The sequence below is a fragment of the Chenopodium album genome, chromosome 1 (genome assembly GCF_948465745.1).
Source record: "Chenopodium album chromosome 1, dcCheAlbu1.1, whole genome shotgun sequence".
Taxonomy (NCBI): domain Eukaryota; kingdom Viridiplantae; phylum Streptophyta; class Magnoliopsida; order Caryophyllales; family Amaranthaceae; genus Chenopodium; species Chenopodium album.
This window is the reverse complement of record NC_137834.1, coordinates 52,359,829-52,375,619: the sequence shown is the minus strand read 5'-3', so window position 1 is coordinate 52,375,619 and position 15,791 is coordinate 52,359,829. Positions and strand designations below refer to the sequence as shown.

The 15,791-nt window shown below is 37.2% G+C and overlaps 1 long non-coding RNA gene across 1 annotated transcript; it reads right to left on the bottom strand.

The window, feature by feature from the left end:
• Positions 1-1,084: 1,084 nt before the first annotated feature.
• LOC145555935 (uncharacterized) lies at positions 1,085-10,090 on the bottom strand. Its single transcript, XR_014091631.1, has 6 exons — positions 9,610-10,090; positions 9,376-9,484; positions 8,550-8,707; positions 2,150-8,443; positions 1,739-2,073; positions 1,085-1,649 (listed from the first exon to the last, which is right to left on the bottom strand). It is a non-coding gene; the product is annotated as an uncharacterized LOC145555935 (long non-coding RNA).
• Positions 10,091-15,791: the final 5,701 nt, after the last annotated feature.

Sequence of the window (15,791 nt, the reverse complement as noted above, 5' to 3'; positions counted from 1 at the left end):
GAATTTTAAAGCAATGTTTAGTCATGTTGTCACGAGGGGCGATAAAATGTTCAATAAATTGAATCAAGTTCACGCCTTCTTCAGTTCCAATAATGGTCATATCATTGTCGGACAAGCCAAAAAATCTTTGGAATATAGGTTTGGGATCCGACAAAATAGGCAAATAAGTCACAAGGAGAGTATTTGAAGGGAACCCTAGCAAGGCCTCTAACTCATCGGGTAGGGGGTCAATTTCGTCCCCTTTAAATATGAAAAGATGGTGGTTAGAGTCCTAATGGTAGACTGCGGCATGAAGAAAATCAAAGTTAACCACTAGTTTCATATAATTCAATAAAGGGTCTAGGTGGTAAATTTTGAAAGCTAGTTTGTCCTCGGTTGAAAAGGAAGTGACCCATTGCTTCAAACGTTGTTTAAAGGTCTTCACCATTGTTAAAAAAAAAGAATAAGAATTTAGAGAGATTAATTCTTTTTAGTTTCTTATATTGCTAAGCGAATGAATGCGAGATGATCAAAAGCCTACACGAAACCACGTTTAATAGACCCAAGAGGGGAAATTTTTCGACAAATTTGGCTCAAAGGAAGTTTCAAATTTGGCCCAACAGGTGGCGCACGCAACTCATGAGTTGCGCGCGACATCTGCGCGCAACTAATTCACATGCGCGTGACAGCCGTGCGCAACTTATTCAGTTGTGTGTGTTCTCTCCTGTCGCAGCACGTGAGTTAGATTTATTTCCGTATTTTGGCTCACATAATGAAGGAATTTTCACGAAATCTTAAGAGGAATCATACGCTTGCCTTTTAACCCTTTGTGTCCCTTTTCTTGCCTACTTTCTTATTTTCTTTTTATTTTCTTTTTAATATTATTTTCCTACTTTATTATTTTCTTTTTATTTTTCTTTTTTATTTTTTTCCTACTTCCGTATTTTATTTTTTATTATTTATTTCCGTTTTTCTCTTTTTTCTTCTTGTTTGCTTTCTTTTCGCCTTCCTTTTTTTGAGTTTTGGTTGTTTTTCGAGGGGGGTAAGTCGGAAACCCTTTCCTCCCTCGAAATTTTTTTGCTTTTCATAATAAAAATAATAATTATAATAATGTACATATGGAAACAAAAAAAATATAATAATGATGACATATATACAAATGTATCATATGCACAAAAAATATATATACATCTGTTTCCTAAAATGAATAAGAATATGTGTACAAAAGGAATCAGGGTGCTCGGCGAATACTAGACGGTTGTTGCACATCCTGCAAAATCCAAAACAAAGATTAATACATGAAATGTAATAACTTCGTTAAAAAGAAAAAAAAATAAAACTTATCGCAATCATCCGATGATCACGCCATGATAAAGTCACGAGGGCTCTCCGATAAGCAGCTCGAAAAGCACGTAAAGTCCTCATCATGTCGTTCACGGTTTCCCCCAGAACCTGTTCCAAGAATACAAGGACAATTAGTAAACAAATGTATATGAAACAAAAAATAAAGTACATATTCACAAAAGACATACCGACTCAACCGTCTCAGGAACAAACGGTATCCCCTCATCATCCTCCGCTGCTGGAAGGGTCTCACGAATTACCGATCCGACAGCATCGGTATACGTGATCTCCGCTGTAGGAGGCACCTAACCACCTAGCTCGACCCGCTAAAATATATGACAAAAAAAACAATAAAAAGGGGCAATGTTCCGAAAAATAAATAGAAACAAGGAAAAGAGAGAGTTAGAGTACTAACCGGAACAAAAGCCGGAAAAGGAGTCAGTCTAGATGTTATAAAAGCCGGATAAGAAACCTCCGGCAGCACCAGCTGCTCCGCTGGATAACCAAGGACCGCCTAAGCTCAATCCTCGGTAGACAGCAAGTCCGGACGTAACATCCGGATCGAAGGATCCGCGGGAACCAAAGGCTCCTCGGGTGAAAGCTGCCAGAGAACACGCTCGCCTAAAAACCAAGCGCATGTCCTTTGGAGCACCGAGAGTCCCGGATAGAGGGCCCGGAAATGGCAACGAACCATGCAAGACAGGATAACCTCAGGGACTCCGACAATCGAAGCGAAGGACGGAGATCGATCTATAAAACACAACCACAATAAAAATTGTAAAAAAATAAATAAGATAAAAAATGCACATGTAGTTGGAATACTCACCGACGCACGAGTCGTCGAAAGGATCCTCTGGCGAATGTTGCCATCTGAAGTGGCTCATCTCTTCTTAATCGCGACCAATCTATGGCCGATAGGAAAACGAGCATCCCCAAGCACCCTGATCGAGGGTAAAAGTAGGTCGTTGGTCTACTAACCCTAACCAAATTAGAAATTTATAATACCTAAACTTACACTAAACTAGTCAGTGGCAAGTAAAGGGTCGAACCACAAAGACTAAGTGTATCAATTTGTGCAAATTAGAGTAGTAGGAAAGGTTGTGAGATAGAGAGATCAAATCAAACACTACTAAGAGCAAATAACTAAAACTAGGGAAAGTGGAATCCAATTACATCAATGCATTCAACATCATACAATTAGATGAAAATGACCTCGATTAGGAACATCAACACATTTAACTCACTCTCTACAATTAAGCATGTTAATTATCCTACTAAATTAATTCACTCTCGTGCAACTAGCCTAGAAAAGGTATGGAAGAATTTAGGGCTCTCAACCAACTCACTCTCGCAGAATTGATTTAAAGCACAATTAAGAGCACAGAATCGATTAGCTAGAAAGATTTTAATCCATACAAGCATCACCCATACAAAATAATCAAGAAACTATTTCATACTAATCACAATCAATCATTCAATTCATTAATATAACCTTCATCCAATTCCCTAGAACAAGACCTAAGCCAAAAAGTGAAGAAAGACATGGAAAACAAGGTAAAATAAAAATAAAAACAAGATTAAACAAACAAACTAATTAATCTACTCAAATCAAAAAAACAAAAAGCAAAAACTAAGAATTAAGCAAAGAAATAAAGATGAGAGAAATTTAGAAAATGCTCATTGAATAGATGAGAAGAAGTTCCACAAAGTTGCTTCTTCAACCTCTCAAAAACTCCATGGAAATTCAAGCTTTCTCTCTCTACAACTACTCCTAAACTAGAGAGAGAAAATCGTAATCTAACCCCAAGAGAGAGAAAAAAAATAGGCTAAACTAATATCATCTAGGTAAAATAAATATGTTGATTGAAAGTTAAGAGAAAATAACCCCAGAGTGGGTATTTATAATACAAGTTATATAAAATAAAATAATTAAAACTAAATTCAAAAACAAAACTAAAAAAAAAGAAATTAAAAGAAAAAGAAATTAAAAATAACCCCAAAACCCCCAAAATTCCCACCAGACCCGCGAATTCCACCCGATTCGTGGCTGCTCTCATTTCCTTCATCACCATCACCACGCATCATCACCCTCCATCAACCATCAACAACAATCATCAACGGTAATCATCAAGCATCATCCTTCACCTTCAATATCAACCGTTCGATCTCAGTAATTATCATGTGCGAAGCTCGTGATATGGTTCAATATGAACCCAGAAATGCGCACCCGGGAAAACATCGCGCATAGGTCGCGCAAAGCTACTGTCTCGACTATAATTTTGGACTCCATTTGAGCACTTTCTAACAGGGATGCGCGACCGTGAATTGGCTGCTCTATTGGAGGTGATTAAGAACGGTTGCGCGGCTGGTGGTTTGGGTTGATGTGAGTTGCGTGGCTAATTGGAGGTGGTGCGAGTAGGTGTTGTTGATGCCGCAGCTGCTCGGACTTTGTGGTGGTTGTGAGTGGTTTTGGTGTTGGGCGAATTGCGAGCTGCAATTGTTGTTGTGGTTTTGGTGGCTGACGGAGGCTGCGGTGCGTGGTGTTTGTGGTGTTAGTTGCATTGCTGTTGTTGTAATTGGGTGGATGTGGTTAAGATGGATTTGCTGCTGATTTGGGTGGCTGAAAGTAGTTGAGCTGATGGTGTTGTGTTCGTTGCTGCTGCTGTTGGTGTTGGTGTTGGTGTTGTTGGGGGAAAGCAGGGAGCAGGGCAGTGTGGTGTAGGATAGGGAAATGGGTGGTGATGGTTAAGGTGATAACAGCTAGGACAACTTGGAGCATGTTGTTTGACTCAATTCTCGGACCTTGAACTCGATCGACCAAGGACCCGAAAACACCTACAACCAAAAACAATACAAGGGGATTATCAAAAGATAAAATAAAATAAAATAAGATAAATAAAATAAAATAAAATAAGATAAATAAAGTAAAATAAAATGCTAAAACTAAAGAAAGAATAAAATTAAATGAAATAAAAAAAATAAAATAAAACAAGCTAGAAACTAAAAGAAAATAAATAAAACGAGAGAAGAGGGAAATTATTAACTAAAACTACAAAAATAAACTAAAAACTAATAAAAATGCAAAAATACTAAAAATAGAGAACGAATAAGAAAAATAAGAAAATAAGCGAAATAAAGTATAAAACTAAGGAAAATATTAGAAACTAAACCGGAAAATAAGCATAAAAATACACTAAAGGTGACATAAAAGTCACTTATTAGACCCTGGGGGCTAAAAAAGGCAGGTACGAGTATCCCCAAGCCTGAAACCGAGAAAAGATAAGCCTAAAGGGAAAAAGCAAAAGTAATAACCGAAAGAATCTTAAAACACGTACCTCAAGGATACGACCATGCCACGTAAGAGAGATCCAAGGCACCTCAGTAGCTACCGCGGAATCCATCATTCGGGTCGCCTTGCCCATAGCTGTAAGCATACGGTCATACGACACCTCCGCTCAACTCAGGTCACTTACTCGCTCCAAATCGCTGAGGCAAATAAGTAACCCAATGGCGAAACACTCTCCTCGATCACTCAAGATGGTGACAGAAAGAACGTGAGCAATGTATCTCTGAGCCAGCTTCTCAGGTGTACACTGCCGATCAAGCAGTTCAGCGGACAACTCGTCAGCAAGAACCGAGTTTGGATAAGACTGCGCGTACACGTGAAGGGCCGACGCAAGACGGTCCCCAAGAAGGTCGCGTAGTCTTTCGTCTGACCCTTTAACGAACTCTATGACTACGGGCTCGCCTCCAAAAGGAAAACCCGTAATCATAGAGAAATCAAAAGGGGTAACCGTCATCTCTCCCAATGGAAAGTGGAAAGTGTTGGTGGAATCCCACCAAAACTCCAGCAATCTACGGAGGAAAGCTGACGATGCAGGCTGACTCGATAAATCCTGAAGAGTCTCCAGCTGGGAGTCAATCCCGGAAAGTGCCATAATCTCCTTTGACACCTCGGCAAACTCTCAAAACGAGCTCGCAAGTCATCAGAACCGTATAAACGCATGTTAGGCTCACTCTAAGGAAAATAAATGAATAAAAATAAAAAGAACGGTTATGGTTTAAAAAGGAGAAGAAACAAAAGAAAAAAGAAAGAGACAAAGGCGCAAAGAACTCACGATGCCGCGCCACCCTCTGATCGAGACATGATGGTTTGGGTCCCACTTAAGGACCCTAGAGTCCCAGTTGGGAGGAGCCTCCCAAACCACATCCTCCTAGCGACATCGATCGGCTGCGACGCGTTGCTCTTGAACCTCCTCTCAAGGACGGGTCACCCTCTTCTGATGGCGAACCGCCTCGTCCGGACCACCTAGAATCTCCTTAGCGTCGACAAATGGAGGCGAGTCCATGCTATGACGGATAAAGTTTCTATAATTAGTTTACTTTATTTCCTAAACTAAGCTAATATACATATTCTAGACCCATTTTGGCAGCATAAAGGGTACCGATAGGGAAAAACACAAAAATCGAATGCCACCCATACTTCGGGGGCTACGATACCTGCAGTTAAACTCAGTAAATGGGGCTTCTAACACCCAAAAAAGCCATCCTATACCAGTTTCAACTAAGTATTCAAGGGATTGTATTCCAAAATCTCAAAGAATCAACTACTTCTAGACAAATAACAGTAATACAAACACAATTGTCGTCTACCAAACAATCTTGAAGTTCAAATACGGCAAAAATAGGCTAAGTTTACAGTTCGCGCCAATTTTTTCGGATTCAAAATTTTCAAAATATTAATTATGGAAGCAAAACTAGTTCCAATACTACAATTTCTGCATAATTAACAAGTATAACCAAAATTAGCAAACAAGGTTACAGAAAATCAAACCAAATTCAAGTAGAATTGCAAAAAACGCACTCACACGAAGAAATTCTCATACAAGGTTTAATACTTAACCATTTTTCATGAAATTTGTTGCAAAACACTCCTCAAACATAGAATAACAACATGGAACAAACAATTTCAATAATAATGGACCGAATTGAAAACCCCCAAATTCGAAATTTAAGGTTCAACGGTTCGAAAATCGTCCCAATTAAGCCTAAATCAAACGAAAAATAACAAAAAGCTTACATTGGATTATGGCAAATATGAATCCGGGACGAGGTCTACTTCCTTTAGCTTCAAAAAACAAGAAAATCCAAGCTTCCTAGAGAGAGAAAGGGGCGAAAATGGCGAAGGAAGGAGAAAGAAAGAGCAAAATGAAAATCGCACTCAGTGATTTCATTTTACTGACATAAATGTCGCGCGCAACTGAATCTTTTGCGCGTGACATACCACCGCAACTCAGAACGATGCGCGCACCTGGCCAGCGCGACCCACTGAGTTCCAAGCGGATCCTGGTCACTAAAATGACCGGAATCTTGATTTTAATTCGTTTGATCATTTTTTAATGGTGTTTGCTCGTTATAAGACGTAATGGCTTGCAAATTATCAAAATCTTTTTTAAATTGCTTTGCATATTGTAGTTTGTTTTCTTCTTTGTTAGTTTTTTGCATCATTCTTGCATGCACACCGTGCTTTGTGCCTTCCCCTAGCATACATTTTGAACGTTTTTCATAAGAGTGCCTTAAGACGTTGCGTGGTGGTGCTTTACGTAAAAGCACCCATACCCATAGACAGGTTTGTCATTTTACTGTACTGACGTTACAAATGTCCGGGTTTTCTTCTTTTTTCACGTCCGAAGCAAAAAGGAAGGCGTTTTCATGCAGCGTAAAAATGCAAATGGCATATCGTACGGCGCAAAGTTGTACGTCGTTGGTGTTGCGTAAAATTTCACCTCAGCCCAACCTTTGCGAGATCTACCTCTCAGAACTAAAGGTTAAAGAATTACTATAGGCGTTAGCTCACGAGTCGATAGGCGCCGAACCATCAGGAACATGCACTTTTTGAATGGGAGCAAATACGGAAGTTAGTGCGCTTACTAGCTAACCTGACAATTAGGGTGTTGAATCATCCCCTGTATAAAGAAACGACGAGACGATGTCGCGCCTATGTAGTCACGTGCCCACTAGCCTTGAGACACGTGTACTCATCTTGTGGACAAAACATCTGAGAGAGTTGTTGACTTTCTTCCCTCTCACTTGATTTGGATAAATGCCTCCAGTCTTGAGAAATGTATTTCTTTCTTGTGGACATCCGGCTCGAATACCGGACTCGGCCCGAATACCGGACCATTTCGGTTCGAATACCTAAAACCCCTTTTCATCTTTTTTTTTTTTTACTTTGTTAAAGTCAGGCTAAAGTTTCAATGACATATCGAGGGACTTTAGACCAATGAGACACGATTGAGAGGAAATCGTCCCCTTTTATCCTTTTAAAACAGATCTCTTCTCATGACTAGACATCACCCAAAACACCCTTACTTGTAAAAGCGTTCTACAATTGCAAAGGATCAATCTAGATTCTTAAGCGCGTTCAAACTAGGAAAACTTTTTTCTAGCCTTAATAGCTACTTGTTTCAAACGTTCACTTAGCAAACCAAGGATTGTTCCGACATCCTTAAACATTACTGAATGATTCTCTATCCTTATAGTACTTCGCCGAATGAGTCTCGGATTGATTTCCTTGACTTCTTTGATCATCGTCTATTCTAGACTCGATCAAAGTGGGGGATAACTATAGACATCTACTTTTGGCAATCTGTCCCGACAGGAAGTGTAATGATGATAAATAAAACCATATTCTTGTTGGATCGAAGTAAAGAATATTTATGAAGAACTGCTTAAGCCACAAAACACAAAAGACTAGCCCAAATTAAAGATAAAAGCCAAAACAAAGGTCCAAATTAACTAAACTCGAATATAATTAGGCTTAAGCCCGTGCTTAAAACCTAATAATGACGGATTTAGGAGCGCCTAGGTTAAATTTTAATGCTGCCGCAGAAAAAGCCGCGCGCATCTCAAACAGTCGTGCTGAGCTGCCGCGCGCAACTTAAGGGGGTGAGTGTATTACATCTTTGGTCACTAAAATCATATGCGTGTGATTAATCATAACATCGATTAATAAGATAACTAGTCTTTCAAAAAAAATTAAGTCTTAAAAACTTAGCTTATTGTTCTTGAATCTCATCCAATTCTACATCGTTGTAGGCTGCAAGTTTAGCCAAATACTCTGCAAAAAAAAAAAAATGTCTATTATACTTTATAAAAATAAAACATCAACCCAAACTCATATAAAGCATTTTAGCTTGCAAAGAAGAGGTAAATTCATCACTAACCTCTTTTAAATTATCCTTTTCTCTCCATCTTAAAGCTGCTTTACAATCTTCAATTTCCTTTGCGAATTGAAATGAGAATGAATACGGCCCATGTAGCAACATAAGGAGGTGAGTGGATTACATCTTTGGTCACTATCCGTATGAACACAGCCTCTGTGCTTTGGATGTAGAGACGTAGAGTTCAACAAAAAAAATTAAAATTCAAAATAAATTACTGGTAATGAATTCGAATAATAGCATATTTGTATTGTATACAAAGACATTTCACAGATCTCTGTTACAAATAGTTTGAGATACTATCATGAATTGACGCAAAAGAGTATTATGCTACCATTACAATATATAGTTAAATTTATCCCATAGGCCCCCTTCAATTGAGTGGTTCTTAATTTGTTTTACAGAAGATGCTCATTCCTAAAAACATGATATAAACCATAATTTGTTCACTACGAAGCAAACAAGCAACATCATTTATTTTCCAAAACTCAAAAACAATTATAATCAAACAATTAACCTCCCAAATAATTTATTAGTCAATCTTCTCAACATTAACGCTTCTTGGTTTTCAATAATAGATCAAAGGACTACAACAGTCACATCAACATAGTAAAAAGAAAAAATAAAAAATAAAAATAAATAAATAAATAAAACAAGAAATAGCTTACGGAACTAACATCCAGAAGTAATTTTCTTGGTTTTCAATAATACAATTTGATATAAAATTAATCAAGTAATTGACAACAACAACATTCAACTCAAATTTTAGGGCTATTATTGAATTAAGAAAAGGGATTATTACAAGAACCCTAATTCGAAAATTATATACCTTTAAACCTCAATACAAGCACTATTGTTGAACCCAAAATACGAAAATCAGGAAAAAAAAATCGATGGAGAAGCTGTAGGAGGAAGACGTTCCGCGTTATAGAGGAGTACTTGCCAAGAATAAAATCAAAATTACTTAGACAACTGATCAACAACAAAATTCAATTCAAATTGTAAGACTCTAATTGAATTAAGAAAGGGAAAATTACAAGAACCCTAATTTGATAATTCATACCTTAAAACCTTGATGTAGAACAGCTAACGCTGAACCCCAATTTGAAAAAACCAGTGCAAAACAATGTTAATTGGAGTGCGTTGGAGCGAAGGACAAATTGTAAAAGAAACCGATGAAGAAGCTATGAACTCCTCCATGAAATTGGGTTTCGATCTAAGAGCTGCTGCTGGCATGGCGGATTATCGATTGAAAAAAAAGGGAAGATGAAAATTGAGAAATTCTAAGAAAAATTCGAGAAATTGAGACATGGGTTTTACAAATTTGAGGATGAATCGAAATGGGTTGGTCTTGTTTTTCTCAAAAATCAATGAAAAGAAAGAGAAAGAGAAACTGAGGAGTAGGGAAAAAAAAAAACAGAGAAAATTGAAAGGGAAAAAAAAGAGAAAATTGAAAAGAAAAAAATAATAATAATAAAAAAAAAAACTTAGAATGCGTCCGAAGTATATTCTCAATTTTCAGAGAGAGTGAAAGTGTTGAGCGAAATTAAAGTGAAAAAAAATACGAGTAAAATTTCTCTTTTGTTAGTTTTCAGTAGTAGTAACTTCATGTACACTTGCAATTATAAAGTATTTTGTCTTTGACTTAATATTTGTAACTAACGTTTGTAAATTAGTTACAAACTTTTTAGTCAAAGTTTGTTTGACTTTATATTTGAAACTGACGTTTATAAGCTAGTTACAAACTTTTTGGTTAAAGTTTATTTGACTTAATATTTATAACTGGCGTTTGTAAACTAGTTACAAACTTTTTAGTCAAAGTTTGTTTGACTTAATATTTGTAACTGGCGTTTGTAAGCTAGTTACAAACTTTTATGTCAAAGTTTCTTTAACTTAATATTTGTAACTGGCATTTGACTAGTAAGTTACTAATAAAACTTCAAATAATGATAAACCACATATTCGTAACTGACACTTATTTAGTCAGTTACTAATGTCATGAAATTAGTAACTGGCATTATCTTAGTCGGTTACTATTAATGCTTTCGTAACTAGTATAACTTACGCCAGTTACCAATAGGGCGTTACAAATAGCATGTTTTCTACTAGTGTCATTCTAAATTATTGCCAAAATAAATTTTAGAAACTAAAATGGAAATCCTCCTAGTGGAGTCGCCAAAAACTATAGGCAATATTTCAAGAACTCTACACTTGAGTCTCGCTTTGATCATACTCTTTATAAGGGTGGCGTCCAAAGGGAAGGAATCTAGAGCAAAAGAGTCGCCAACAAGTTGTAGGAACTTGTAAACCGTTCACTGGGTGAATGTTACACACTTTCACGATCCATGGGATCGCTAACTCCAAGTGGTCATGAACCATGACTGGATATTCGGGGATGAAGGTACAAATCCAACCTAAAAGAAATTGAACCTGCCCGTAATAAGCCACTACTTTATTCTTCTTTTATTCATGTGCGCTTTCTGACTAACATAAAATCATTATATTAATCCTAAATCTGTTTAATCTATGTTTGTCGATTATTAATGCACAAGAAAATCTATAATTGGCGATCAATTGAATTAATGTCATGTTAGCATCAATAAAATTGTTAATTATCTTATTAAACATGATTTCAAGTACAAATTCTCTTTTATCCTATGAGACAGGGTGTTATCTAGCAATAACAATAATAATATCAAGCAACACAACAATTATTGATCATCATCATAATATCAATCTCATCAAAGCATAATACATATTAGCAAGATCCTAGGCATGATACTAAAATGATTAATAACAAACCCTAACATTTCACTAAACAATAAAGATCAAAGTCTTACCCCTAACATGATACTAACATACATGATAGAAGAAATAGATATCAGCCTAAACATGATACTATACAGAAATAAATAACATCCTAACATGATACTAGGAATTAATATAATTTAAACATGCTTGCTACAATAAAATTACTTACTTTGTTGCCTCGTATCTCTTTCTATCAAAACAATACATACGTTAGTAACTTTAATAAGTAAATTAAATCAATCAATTAATTTAAATAATTAAAATAGGGATTTGGCATCAAACCCTCATAAATTATAAAGCTTTCACGTCTAGTGCGAAGGCAACTTCGAGCTTGGTTAGGGGCGCCTAAGACTCGTGCATGCAGTATTGTAATTCAGAAAGGGAAGGCTTAGAAAGAGAGAGAAAGAACAAGCTTCTAGCCTTGAGAGAGAAGAGAATCAGAATTAGATGATTGTTGATGATTGAAAAAGGGGAAATAAAGCCCTTATTTATAGCGAAAATATCCGAAACGCTTATAAAAGAGTTAGAATTTGACTCGAAGTAAAACAATTTCTATCGTGATGCTATAAGCTACCGCCACGCAATAGATCTTATCGCGATGCGATAGGCTCTTCGCAGCGCGATGGCGTGATAATGATAAAAATCCTGTACAAAGTCCTTTTCCTAATATAATTAGGTAATTAGACTCTGTAATTATTAAAATCAGCTTTATCTTTTAAAAACACTTGTTTTATTTCAAATTAAATTCTTTATCTTTACTAAATAAAAGTATAATCATTAATCCTAATTCCAATAGAATTTAAAATAACCTTCTATATTACTTTAGAAAATTAAATTCGATATTAATAACTTTAGGAATAATAATTAGGAAAATATGATTTTAATAATCCAACCTTTCACCGGTTATAATGTATTAATCCCACTTTTTTATTATAGCTGATTAATCCCACCTTTACACCCCATTCTATTTTATTAGGCTAAGTTGACCTGCTACCTATTGTTTAGGTAACTTTTATTTTTTAATTTTTTTTTTCATTTTCTTTTTTTTTTAAATAAGGAATTTTAAAAATAAAAAAAATTAATAATTCCCCAGCCACCCACTTTCCCCTCTTCCCCGACCACCCCCACCTCCGTGCCGCCCTTCCCATCCGTTTTTCGATTCCAACCACCCCCTTAGCCACTTCCTCAACTCCCACAAATTCGCCTCACTCTCTCTCACTCTTACTCTAGTCTCTGCAAATCCACCTCCTTTCCGCCATTAAAATCAATCCTAACAACCACCATGAAAGCTCGATTAACCTTATCATCATCATCATCATCTTTTTTTTCATTCCCCCCATTACCACCATTACCCCTCAATTCAACCTCTGATTTCAATTTCAACACCTCTTTCTCTCTCCTAAATGCCGTCCTCATTCTCCTAAATTAAAAAAAAAAAAATATGCCATTAATAATAATGTCTCTCTTCCCCAATTTCTCCCAACCTCCATTCCTATGGAATTCAAGCTCCAAAACCCATCATCAAATTCTGAAATTCCACAAAAACCCACCACAAATCTGCCTTAAAAGACCTATATATCTTCGATGAGTTGGTTTTTTATGGGCTGCCAGTTTCAAAGGTGGGTTTTGGTTGGTGGTGGACTATTGGTTCTCATATATTAGGGGTTTCGTGGGTGGTAGAAGAAGATTTTTCGTGGTTTATTGTAAGGTAAGTGGTGGGTTTTGGGGTGGGTGGTGCCCGATTTCAAGGGAGGTTTTTGCGATGGAGTGGAAGGATGACTGCAGATAGTGCCTTAGTGGGCAGTGGTGGAGTGACTGAAGGAAAATGAAATGGTGGTGGCTACGGTAGAGGTGGCCGGTAGTTTTGCGGCTTAGCCGGATTTCTTGGAGGTAAAGGCCAGGAAAGAGGGTAAGGGTAGGGAAAAGGAAACATGAAATGAAAGTGATAAAAAAAATTAAAATTATTTTTAGACCAATCATAGCACGACACGTGGACTGGCAACCTATTATAGAAGGTGGATGACCTGTTGGGCCTGATAAAATAGAACTGGGTGTAAAGGTGGGATTAATTAGCTATAATCGAAAGGTGGGATTAATAAACTAAGACAAGCTAAAGGTTGGATTATTGGAATCAAATTTTCTTAACAATTAATGGGCCCTCCATTTGATCATTGGGCCATATAAAATCATTTTGGGCCCAATGTATTATTTTGGTGATAACTTCCTCATTATTGATTAGAATTGGACTTATAATATATCATTGGAAAGCTCTTTTCAAACCCTATCCAACTAGACTATTATCGAACCCGCATTATGGACCACACTAAATTGGGCTGGACATTTTTCATAAATAGGGTACGAAAAGAAATATTTTTGAAAATAGAGAGAAGTATTTTTATTAACAACAGATGCATCACGAGAATCTTTCATATTTCATCTCGTTCGATAATCAATGACGTGATTCATTACAGGGTTTGGTTTTTTGGGGAAACACAATCAGGTGTCGCAACCTAAGTGTGATGATTGAGATGTTAGTTTGAATAATTCGGAAGAAATAAATGGTTTGGTACATGTAACTTGTGTATGCAAATCTTTCCAAATATATATGCTCGTCTATTATAATAGCATAATAGAATTAATTTGTGAAAAAAAAATGTGCAGAAACTTTCAGTTCAATGCTCAAGTACATGAGATCTCTTCTCTTGGTTGTGAAAATATGGAGGATATATTTTGGTAGGATATTTTTAGGGGAATATTTGATATTATCTTTTATATTGTTTCCTAATTACTAGAAACCTAATTAAGGTAATTCTAGGAATTAGTATTGTATATATATGTTTTGCCCCAATGAATGAAAGGTCAAGCCGTATGTTTACATAATTCTACAAGGTATTGGAGCCTCGTTAATTTTTTTTCTCTGCTTTCTTTCCCTGTGTAATTGACAATGGCTGGAGGAGATGAACAACCCCCACCGCCTCCACCAAAAATTGAAACGAATTCATCGTTTTACCTTGGACCGCAAGATCGGCCAGGGGATTACATTACTTCACAACGTCTCAAGCTTGATAATTTTCATGAGTGGTCTCATGTTATGCGAATTTCCTTGTCTTCTTGGAGGAAGTTTGGATAGCTCGATGGCAGCATCACAACCTTCTCACCGCCATGTACGAAGGATGATTGGGTTACAATTCATTGTATGCTCTTTTCTTGGCTCATGAACACAATCGACCCCGAGGTAAAATCAATGCTTTCTCAATATGATGATGCCAAGAAATTGTGGGATGATTTACATGAACGGTTTTGTTTAGTTAATGGTCCGAGAATACAACAAATAAAATCGGATAATAATCGTTGTGAACAAACAAAGAATATGACAATTGTTGTATATTATAGCAAACTGGCAGTATTGTGGGATGCTCTTGATAAATTGGAACCTTTAATTGCTTGCAATTGTGGAAAGTGCACATGTAATGTAGGCCGTCAGCATGCTGATCGGCGTGATGGGGACCGTCTCCAGTAGTTTTTGCTCGGATTATATTCCGAGTTTTATGCGTCTATCAGGTCTAATTTTCTTTCTCAAGATCCTCTGCCCTCCTTGCTTAGGGCATTTCAGCAGGTGTCTCGAGAAGAGAAGGTTCGTGGTTTTTCCCGGCAGAAAGAGGACCCTCCTACTCTCGGTTTTGCTGTACGAACCGGTGCTGGAAGGGGCCGTGGTGGAGGTACTGATCGTCAATTGCCAGTGTGTGATAAATGTAAGAAGATGGGACATGAAACTGCAAAGTGCTAGTCCGATAAAATTTGCAATTTCTGTAAAAAGCGAGGACATGAAGAAACTCATTGCTATGACAAGTATGGGTGGCCGGAGGGTGCAGCTGGCAGCCAGGGGCGCAGCCTCCTGCTGGTCATGGTCGCGGAGGTCCGGTGAAGGCCAACGCGGTCACTGGTGGTGGTTCAGGCTCGGATGATTCGAGCACTTTTGCCTCGGGTCGTTTATTAACAAATGAACAGTGGAAGGCGATTACGGGATTGATGGGTAATGCAACAATTTCCGATAATTGGTTGAGTGGTAAGTTTGATGATACTTCTTGGATTATTGACACCGGAGCTACTCATCACGTTACCGGAGAAAAATCTTGGCTTTTTTACACAAAAAGCTTCGAATGTCCGGTTGGTTTGCCTAATGGAGAAACGGTGTCGGCATCTCTTATTGGCTCTGTTTGTTTATCAGACATGATTACTCTCACAGGAGTTCTCTATGTTCCTAACTTGAGTTGTAACTTGATTTATGTTTTGCAACTTAATGATAATCGTAACTGTACAGTCCAATTTAACTCTTATATGTGTGCTATACAGGACCAAACAAAGGAGCTGATTGGAAAGGGAACTAGGAGGGACGGATTGTATTATTTTAGCAAATCGGATTCGGTTCATCAT